Here is a 10,758-nt window from a genome sequence, read left to right on the forward strand (position 1 = left end):
CCAAATTTGCTGGTGGATATATTTTTGTCATAAAAATATCAGCATAGCATGCAGCTAAAATGAAAAAATATATATAATTCATTATAGTGTCTAGTACATTTTTTATATATATTTTATATATATAAATATATATATATTTTATATATATATATATATATATATATATATATATATAAATATATAAATATACATATATACATATATACATATATTTAAATACATTTAAACCATATTATAAAGTCCGATAGAAAATAAATATTTTACTTTTTAAAGTTCGAAATATACTGTATGGCATGCTATTATGACTACAATGTAAATGTATTTTTAGATTTATACTTTTGGCTAATTTGCTTTTTTTCATCCTTATATATTTTAGAGTCAGTAAAATAAAACCACTAATGACAACCTGGAATTGTTACATTTAAAGCAATATTCAGCTTACTTAGATTTTGAATAGATATATATTGGAAATGTTTTTTGTAAATGACAATAAAAATGCATTATTTATTAAGGAGCCAAGGACATTACTTAACCGAATTTTTTTCTTTTTAACTCATACTATTGATTCTCAATCTTAAACCCTGGTGGGGTGTGACGGGAAATGCCTTTTTTAATGTCATGAATACTAAGAAGAATTTGGAAGTATTGATATGTCTGCAGTTACCTAATGATAAAAATGCATTATCTTATCTCCCTGTAATTGCTCACAAGAATTACACAGACAGTTCTTATAATCACTACATTTGTCATTGCATAGACATAGTGCATTACTTTGTAATCTTTGAACTTTTTCAAGGCATTTTTCAAGGCTTTCATGAATGTTACAGGTATGTATGTGACGTTTATTTTGAAAATAGATAGCCTGTTAGGTCTTTGAAGAGCATTTCATAAATATCTATGTTTAGCTAATTGGAAATATTTTAAAAAATTAAGATTGATTATTAGCAAAATACTCCAAAATATAATAAAATGTAATAAAATATGATATACATGTTTTTTGATAATTATCATTTGTAAATAACATAATGATATATTGTAATGTATTAAATATCCTCAATCCATAACAAAGTAAAAAATGGTATTGATGCATCATTAAAGGGGACATAATGACAGGTGTTTATTTCTCAGAACAAACACCTCACACAGAACACAGCACCAATTGGTGCAAGGCAGGCTTATCCTTACTAGGGCAAGCAGTGCAAAGGGTTCCAGTCTTCACTTACTTGAATGCCATCCAAGTTGAGGGGAAAACTGGGGATGCCCATGTGCTTATACCCAACCCACCCCTCATGAATACAGCTCTTTGTGTTCTTTTTTGCAGCTCAAAGACCTGCATCAATATTTTGAGGGCAGTGCAGGGAACAAATTGCAAGAAACTTGATGATTATGCCAATTTTCGGCACTGTTTACCCTGTCCTGCATTGAATAAATGATCTCTGTCATCTTGAGCTCTCACCTTAATTTTTTACATGTTGCTGACCTTGTTAAGATTATAGGGGTTGTTTACAAATACACCTGCAACAGTGGGTTCTCTGAAATGCACTCAAAGGTGAGCACCAATTGACACAATTCATTAAGGTACATGTGTCTAAACACACTCTGGTGCTTTCATATGCAAATTGTGTTCATCATGCCTCTTCTGATCAATGGCAAGCAAGTTATTTAATTAAATTATTACATCCAAATTCTAAACATCTTTAGTAAAACAAATGCACAGTAAAGTAAGCCACAACTTAAGAAGGATGATGAAATTCTACGGTACAGAACATTGTTAGTCCCCATACACTATCTCACTCTGTTATAACCTAAGTAAATTTAGAGCTAACACAAGAGAACACTAAACATGTTCCTTGCACTTATGCATAGTTTTGCTAAGCATTCATTTGTTCCATCTACCTATGAAGAATCATATGCAAGTGTAACTATTGACTCAAGGAAACCCTGGAGCTACCATCACCCTGAACATGGTGTAATTACAGAGTTCCCACAGAGGGTTTTATTAATGCGTGCAACAGGCTTGTGCCCAATCACATGCCAATGCCTTTTTAATGTTTAACGCCAAATGTAATAATGTTAGGATTGGGGGGAAAGTGCTGGGTAAGAAAATATGGCAATTGCATCTGAAATTGCACATTGCGCATTGAACTTGGGTTATTACATGATGCATAATATGTTATTAAAAGCATTGTTTTTGTATACATCTCTATAAACTCTTTATAGTTACACGAGGTATGATTTATATGGTTTATGAACATTTCATAGCAATGTTGTTCCACCCAACTATTATTGGACTACTACTCCCTGTACTCTATATTACAAATCATTCACAATTTACACATGACTCTTCTGGACCTGATACAACAGCTGCTGAAAGATTTAAAGAAATTGTTCAGTGTAAAAATAAAAACTGGGCAAATAGATAAGTGACTTGAGGGGGGACCACATGGGTCATAACTGTTGCTTTAGAATCTGACCTCTATGCTAGGGATCAATATCAAACTCACTGAACAGTTATGTCCCATGGGGCCCCCCTTAAAGTCGCTGGCTAACTCAAAGTTAGAGAGCTGAAAAGCAGGAAGTTGGGTTCTGTTCTTCTATGTTTGATATCCAGCCTTTATAGATTTCATTTTTGGCTAACTACTGTATATTAGAAACATTTTTTTATTTTGCAGAAACTATTTAACCACTTTTGATTTTTATAATGAACTGTTCTTTGAAGCATATAAACACATGGCCCATGTAATTGGTGAAAAGTTAGTTTTTCCTTTATTTTGAGATGCATAGCACTACATGTTTCGGACCATTTAGGTTATTCCTCTGGAAAATATAGTGATATGCATCTCAAATAAATGAAAAACAAACTTTTCACCAATTTCTCTCCAGTGGATCATTTGTTTATATGCTATATTGAAGTAGAATTGGCGAAGCTACAACACTGAGGAGCCAAACTTTCACACACTTTGCTGCTATCCAGGGACATCTTTAAATAAATATTTTTCTTTGAAGCATCAGTTTTCAAGACCTTAACACCTAAGCAGTACTTAACATTTATAAGCGCATAATATTGTCAAGCAAAAATTGCACAGATATCTCAGTAAGAGGACTGATGTATCGCTAGTTAGGATGATTCCCACTGAATCATTGGGAAGTATAACCTAACAAAATCCTGTTATTTATTAAAGTATTTATTTTAAAGGGCATAAATGTAATTTATAGCAGTGTTGCTCTACCCACTGCTGCCAGACTAGGACTCCCAGTATTCTCCATCATATTATCAAGGCTTAAAGCATGATAGGAGGTGTTGTCCAGCAACCACAAAGATGGATTCATAAAGCAACACTTTGCATATGTATTTCTAACTCTGAACACATAAACATAACTTTTTCAGTACTTGCAAATTTTGATTACATGGGTGAGTAATTCTTACTGGAGAATTCTCTTGCAGTAGTAATTAAGGTCTGGTGAAAGGAGCAATTGCAGAAAAAAATGCACTTGGGTCAGAAATCCTAAACAAGAAAAAAAAGGTGAAGGTAATGAAGTTGCGAAGAGGTGAAATCAAATTGTAAATCCACAGAGATGCTATAATCAGTCCTTCAGGGAATATGTTTTAGCTATATATATATGTATATATATATATATATATATATATATATATATATATATATATATATATATATATATATATATACAGGCTATACATGCAATAATTGAATACGCTTTGTTTTGATACACAAAAATCCTGGTGTTGCTGGTCTTTTTGAAGTATATATATATAAATATATATATATATATGTAATCAAACAAAATGGAATGCACAACCATTAGTATGCAGAAACCTGGGTGCTAGTCTGAGAAGTATGTAGACAAAATGCAGGGATCAACAGCACATCGAGGAAATACATCAAGTCAATAGTTCAAATGAAAGTGGAGATTTTTTGGTGATCCAATGTTTCGGCTCCGCACAAGAGCTTTCGTCAGGGAAAGAAAAGCAGTGCACAAAAGCAATCCTTGAAAAAGAAACGTCGGAAGCAGATAAAGGGAGTGCTGGTTTGGAAACTATTGCTATATTGCTATATATATGAGTGCCGCTATCTGCTACATTTGACTTTATTATATATTGGCAGGCACCCAGGTTTTCAACATTGGAAACGGTGTGCACCTTGGGACAGTGAATATATATATATATATATATATATATATATATATAAATAGTTCCATAGCTGAAAGCACTCACTGCACTCGCTTAGGTAGTGTAGTAAAAAAGGTTTATTCGTCCATTATCACATACCGCATTTCGATCTGCAGAAGATCGTCATCAGGATCATATATATATATATATATATATATATATATATATATATATATATAATCCAAAAGTAACGATCAGCACTCACAGGGCTTAAAAAAATAATAAATTTATTATGCAAAAAATGGACTGACGTTTCGACCCGCACTAGGGCCTTTCTGTATATATACAGGTATGGGACCTGTTATCCAGAATGCTTGGGACCTGGGGTTTTCCGGATAACGGATCTTTCCTTAATTCGGGTCTTCATGCCTTAAGTCTACTAGAAATTCATTTAAACATTAAATAACCCCAATAGGTTTTGCTTCAAATAAGGATTAATTATATCTTAAATGGGATCAAGTACAAGTGACTGTTTTATTATTACAGAGAAAAAGGAAATCATTTTTAAAAACTTGGATTATTTGGATAAAATGGAATCTATGGGAGACAGCCATTCCGTAATTCGGAGCTTTCTGGATATCGGGTTTCCGGATAAGGGATCCTATACCTGTATATATGATAGACACTATCATACATAAAATTAGGCACACTTGTGTCTGTACATGTGTTCTGTGCAGTGTGAAATGGTATACACTAAGGGTGTCACAGTAGTTGACCTTGTAGTCAAAACTAATGTCTTGGACTTTTACTTATGAAAATGTCTGGCACTCCTATGTTTTCCCATGTGATTGAGTGCTCATTTTCATACTTGTGGGTTTTCTACTAAGAACATTGACCCTAATCTATAAAAAGTGTGTCTGCAATAGATAAAATATCTCTATTGGGTGCTATGTAAAGAATGAATGAATAGGATAGGTAGATAGATCGGCAGGCAGATAAATGTACACCATGTAAAGGAACAGACTCTGATAACTAAAATCCACAAAAATAATGTCCTTATCAGTCTACTGCACCAGAAAAAATAACCCTGCTCTTCCTGGGGTTTCTTCTTAATCATAAATATTTGTACAGTGCAGGGTGAGACGATTCCTTCCAATGAAAGAGTGTTGCAGAAGATGTATACATAGGCATTGAAGCCATGTTACTGATAAGAGGCCAATGAAGTGGCCAGTGAAGCATTGTTAAATTGGCGCTCTAGCACAGGCTAAACATATTTTTTTCTTTTAAGTTTCAAGCATGTACAATTTCTGCAGTACAATCTTTTACATCTGTCCTTGTCTCAGTGGAACTTACAATCTCCTGCAGTATTTCATCCATACTCATAGCTGTAGGCATAGAATTTGTGCCTCTTGTGCCAAAATAGCCAGGTACAAAATACATACTGCTGATAACTTTCTTTAAGATGTAAAAAGACTTGCTTAATTTTATAGTTGAGGGGGGAATATTTGGGGGCTTTGCAAGTAAATTTAGAGCTTTAGTAATATGTTTGTATTTTTGCTGTTAGATTGCAATGACCAAAACATTCCAGACAAACATAGGTGTTAAGGGAAAAGAGCTGAACTTTCAATCTAATACACAAACTATAATAGGAATATAACATCAAAATGTATATTTCTCTATTTCTGCCCAGCTGCGCATTTCTAAAGATGCTGTCCAGTCGAATTAACTTTGCAGTACGGCATTTTAATTAATCATAAAAGCACTTAATCCAGTAAAATTATGATAATCAGTATTATATAATTTACAATGTTTGTACAATTAAGGTACATATAGGACAGCTAGGCAATGCTTCGTTTAAGCCCAGTGACTGATTGTTTTAGATAAGTCTATAAAATAGCACACTGCTGGCCAACAGTCTTTTCCAATCTCAGAAAATATTGATTTATTTACAGCTGGTATACATCATTTGCTGTTTGGGACCTTCGCAGTAAAAAGAAATATGCAATTACACCAATTCAATTTTATATTGCTAGAAAAGGAAGGCACTTTATCAAGTAATTGCATTTTGCTGAATCCTTTGATTTCTTAATGTCAGTTACACGTCTTACAGCCTGCTCAAATGTTCTCTGTTGAACTTCCCTTTTACAGGTAAAAAAAGGTTAGACTGATCTCCAGTGGCAACTATGGGTTGTGTTGACTGGTGTGGGAGAAACGCCTGACACCTATTCAACTCGGCTAGGGTGCAGGCATGGTGTTAAACATCATTTTCCTGTACAGATTAGTCTGGCTAAACAACACACTTTCTACATTCTGTTCTGGAAATGTTACATCACTGATATTCATATTTACAGAATGCTCAGACATAATCCATATTAAACAAATGTTCAGTCACATTCTATAAATCCCAAGAATATAAAAGTTAAACTGTGGAGTAATAACAAAATACATAAACTATATCCCCAAGGCAAACAATATTAGACAAACATTGAAACTACAATCTCATCAGAATTGATATGGGATCTATTATTGATCTATTATTGACATCCATAAAGGCATACCATTTCCAAAAACACAAAATAACTGATATTTTACAAAAAGAAAGTGTAAATATTAGCTTAAAATATATTTCTCTTTCATAACAGTAATACGTCATTTTTTGGGGGTTAAACAATTATGCATTGCTTTTTGTAACTGCATGCAATTAATGTATTTACTGAAATATGCTGCATGTATGCTACATGCAGTAAATGCCTTCCCATACTAACAGGGTAAACATCTTACTTACCTTGGGTGTTTTCTAGATGTACATTTATCTTCACATCCAGACTGTTCTGTTGCTACTGCATCATGCATATAGCTATAGTATAGTAACTCATCTGCTGATTCTGCTCTTATCTAAAGATCCCTTTCCAGTATTATTTTAACTCAGACAAGCAGGGGATTGAAGTCAGTGAGACTATCTGATTGGTTTCCTTTCAAAGCTTCTGATTAATAAGCAAGTCTCAGACACAAGGAGATGGTTGCTGTTGATAGAAAAGCAGTATTCAGCACAGTGGGTGACAGCAGAGGGGGGGGGTGGAGAAATCGTAAGAGCAAAATCTTAGCTATACAAAGACTGATTTGCAAATGAAAAGAGAAAGATGCAAAAGAAGAGGAGGGGTTTCTTAAATACTATTTTGCGATAGACTGAATCACTACCCCTGCTAATCAACCCTGTCTAATCTATTTCTATTAGAAAATACGCCAGGTGAGAATATTTCTGTAATCTCTATGCCATCTGAATAATTACATGCCAACCTGTCCATATATTAAATTCAAACTTTTTATTTTACCTGAATTTTTACTTAAAAAGGCAGAATTTACTTATTTCTTTCATCTGCATACCAGCTTGATGCTAGATCCTCAGTTTACTGCAGTTTGTGCTATTTTTAGTTGTGCTAGCAGCAATTAAAGTGATACATACATGTAAGCATCTAGGGAAAATAGAAAGAACACAAATGAAAGGTTAAAGATGTTAATTAAGTGTCAATCAAATAACTGATGTTTTAAAGTAGAATTTAGTGAACATGCCGAGATTATCAGAGCCATTGCTAAAAAAGAATATCTCAAGTATTTCTGTGGTGGAAAATTAAGTTTGAAAAAATGTAACCCCAAGAATAATAATGTTAGCAGCTATATTAAAATATGCAGTTATATACAGAATTTGTCCCAGATTTGTTTCCAAGCCAGAGTGAAGGTTCACTGACGATCGTTTGCTAATTTTTATTAAAATATTTTGATTTCTGTAACTGCAGCCAGACAAGCAGTATTCACTCATAAATGCAGCAGTGGACTGCTAATATCTATTGCTGGCCATTTTCCAGTGCTGGAAATAAGCCCAAAAGAGACATACTGCAGCACACTATTTGAGGTGCAGTGTATTATGCTGAGACTTGCCAGGATTTCAACTACTCATCTGCCATCCAGGCTGTTTAGTTGCCCAGACCCCCCCTCTACTACAGTTTTCTCCTCACAAGAGAGATAGACCTCTGTAGACACTGACACTGAGTTCTCACGAGGTAGAAGACCAAAGGGTTCCAACAAGCTTTCCAAAGCAAATGATGCCATTAAGGATCTTATTAAATATATTTACACACTCACTTTTAGTTGAAATTGTTATGCCTTTGAACAGATTACTCATCAGTATCAAATGTAATCTTTGCCCACAGAGGTGTAGCATGTAATTGGATGGAGAAGATCAGAAGCTCATAAAGCCTTGAACTTCTTTTACTTTTTTTGCTTAAAAGAGATTACAAAATACTCCATGTCTATGTTGGTTATTTGATTGTCATTTGGCACATTAAAAGGGAACCATGTAAAATAGAATGTTACCTGATATTCAACGTATTGGTATACTTTTTTTTTAACCCTTATGACATATGGTCTGACATGTCCTCCACATTTATATACATTATACAGCTATGTAATTAAAAAAGCAAATTTGCTTCACCGAGGAAAGACTAAATTTCCCATTTCTATGTTTTCTAAAAAATATGTTACATGTCAGCATGAAACTTGACATCCTCATATATGATAGTTGTCAAATGCTGCCTTTCAGCTGTTTCTGAATTAGAGTTTATGTTAATGTCAATCAATCGACTCTAGGTTATAGGGGACATTTTTCACCAACTAATTAGCAATGATATTTTGTGTTATAATAAATATTCCAGGACTGCACAAAACTGACTATCATAAGTCACAAAGAAGCCACAAGAACAACCATGTGAGCATGTACTGTGTGGACTTAATATTGGTAAAGCATTTTAGACCAATTGTCAGGAATCATAAAACAGTAACATATGGAGAGCAGAAACTTGACTAATATGGAAGGATGTTATTTGTTTTATGGTAAATGGGCTGACTTTATAGCATTGTATATAATCAAAATAACAATGTTGACTACATTGATGCTATTCATTGGTCTTAATTATTTAAAATGTTTCAAAAAGTTTCAGTTCAAGTCAAATTCAGAGGGATGCTGTATTTGTCAGTGTAGAAATGGTAATGTACTCAGAGTAGCAACATTTTACTAGAATGTTATTATTCCTAAAGCATTTTAATGGCTTTGGCAAAATTATCAAAAAGCAGTAAAATATTGTAGAATTTTCTTTAATTTGCCTAAAAGACATTCTTCATCCTCCCATATGAAATTTCAGTGATAATAGGGTTGAACAGTATGTCAAAGTTCTTTATAAATATGGCTAAGAGAGGGGGAAAGTCAGAATAGAAATCACACTGTAATAACATATTTGTGCTAAAGAACTATTATATTAAGACAAAGTAGGAAAAAAATATTATTTTTTCAAACTGACAAACTTCTCCAAGTTCATTACTTCATAAATAATCTATACAGGCTATTTCTGTATTGGAGGGTAGTTTAATGGACCAGTAGCACTGGCTCACACTAACACAAAAAATAACAGAAAAGCTCTTTAGAATTCAATGGATATAGTTCTTACACAGGACAAATATGATTCAAATCTTATTTATGGCTCTCTATAAACCTATATCATAAAAATTTTTAAAGCTCAGGAAATAGCTTATTTGTAAGATTCTGATAAATACATACACACAAATATAAAAATAACATTTCCCCTTTTATATGTTACTAGTCCTTTAAGAAAGTCATGAGTGCATCAATGTAGAAAGTATAATTATTAGTGATGAACATGTATGAATTTGCATTGAAATTCAGAATTTTGTCAAATATTGTCAACATTTTTGCGAAACTGATCCATTTTGCAGGAAAAAAAACACTAATAGAATGCAATGTATTCTGCTTCAGAAATATTGCATGTTGCATGCAACTTCAATGTATTTTGCAATTTTGGTTGTTTCTCATATTTTCCTGTGGCTTCACAATTTTTTTGGGCAAAGTGAAATGGAATAAATTCACTCAACACTAATCATTATAGCAACTGGGATGCTGGACCAGGAGGACTTTTATTGTGCAGTGTAGTTCTAAGAATCAATGTATATGGGTGCTTGACGATGCTTATCATGGGTTAAAATGGATCAAGCACACTACTGCACTGCACTTCTCAGCCACACTTGTAGTCATTACTGAACTACAAATCTGGGAATAATGTAGAATGTCATCAAAGTTAAGGTATCTATAATCCAGCAACATCAGAGTTGTATTCCTAAAGCAATATTACACAATAAAAAGATAACAACTGTATTCAAATGCAAAAGAATATTCCACTTTATCTGTGTAAATCTGTCTCCATGTTGTTTCCTCCTGCAATGGGAGTTGGAAGCATTATATAGATTTTTGCCTGGAATTAACAAGGATTATCCCATGGTTTATTGCAGTGTAATATAATAAATCAAATGTCATTGCAATCACTGTATCTACTGCAACAGCAAGATGTCATACACCGCCTTGCAAAAGTATTCACCCCCTTGGCTTTTTACCTATTTTTTTACATTCCAACCTGTAATTTAAATGTTTCTTAATGTTATTTTATGTGATGGATCTGCACAAAATAGTCTAAGTTGGTGAAGTGAAATGAGAAAAAAATATATAAAAAAGAATTAAAAAAAACAACTGGAATTGGCATGTGCATATGTATTCACCCCCTTTGCCA

The 10,758-nt window shown here is 33.3% G+C and overlaps 1 protein-coding gene across 1 annotated transcript in view; it reads right to left on the bottom strand.

Moving 5' to 3' along the window:
• Nucleotides 1-7,245, bottom strand: part of LOC108718521 (cadherin-9) — a 206,977-nt gene extending 199,732 nt beyond the window's left edge. Inside the window, exon 1 of the mRNA XM_018266858.2 lies at nucleotides 6,915-7,245. The gene's annotated coding sequence lies outside the window, so the exon portion shown is untranslated. The remainder of the gene's footprint in view (nucleotides 1-6,914) is intronic.
• Between the last annotated feature and the right edge of the window lie 3,513 nt (nucleotides 7,246-10,758).

Source organism: Xenopus laevis, chromosome 6L (genome assembly GCF_017654675.1).
Source record: "Xenopus laevis strain J_2021 chromosome 6L, Xenopus_laevis_v10.1, whole genome shotgun sequence".
Taxonomy (NCBI): domain Eukaryota; kingdom Metazoa; phylum Chordata; class Amphibia; order Anura; family Pipidae; genus Xenopus; species Xenopus laevis.